A 430-nucleotide genomic window follows, 5' to 3' on the forward strand; every position below is an offset into this window, starting at 1 on the left:
GTGTGTGTGTGTGTGTGTGTGTGTGTGTGTGTGTGTGTGTGCATGTTTTTTGTGGTGTATGAGGACACAGATTTGTATAATGACATGGGTATGACAGAGGTATTACAAGTGATTTATGAAGGTGATTTATGAGGACACTGTCTGTGCCCCCTGTTATTCAAAAGACTTAAAAAACATAGCCTACTAAATGGTGTTTTTTTGAGAATGTAAAAATGCAGGAAGTTTTGTGTAAGAGGTAGGTTTAGGTGTAGGGTTGGTGTTAGGGGTCGACCGATATGTGTTTTTCAAGGCCGATGCCGATACCGATTATTACAGATCAAGTAGACCGATAACTGATATTTTGAACCGATATATATATGTCTGGTGTAAAAATGAAAATTCATGTCAAAATTAAGAATAACAAGGGCTCTGACAAAAACTGCCTTCCCTG

General features: G+C 38.4%; 1 protein-coding gene across 1 annotated transcript in view; it reads left to right on the forward strand.

The window, feature by feature from the left end:
• LOC107657494 (protein PRRC1) overlaps nucleotides 1-430 on the forward strand; it is a 20,758-nt gene that overhangs the window by 10,936 nt on the left and 9,392 nt on the right. The window lies entirely within an intron of this gene.

The sequence above is a fragment of the Sinocyclocheilus anshuiensis genome, unplaced genomic scaffold (assembly GCF_001515605.1).
Source record: "Sinocyclocheilus anshuiensis isolate Anshui unplaced genomic scaffold, SAMN03320099.WGS_v1.1 scaffold2271, whole genome shotgun sequence".
Taxonomy (NCBI): domain Eukaryota; kingdom Metazoa; phylum Chordata; class Actinopteri; order Cypriniformes; family Cyprinidae; genus Sinocyclocheilus; species Sinocyclocheilus anshuiensis.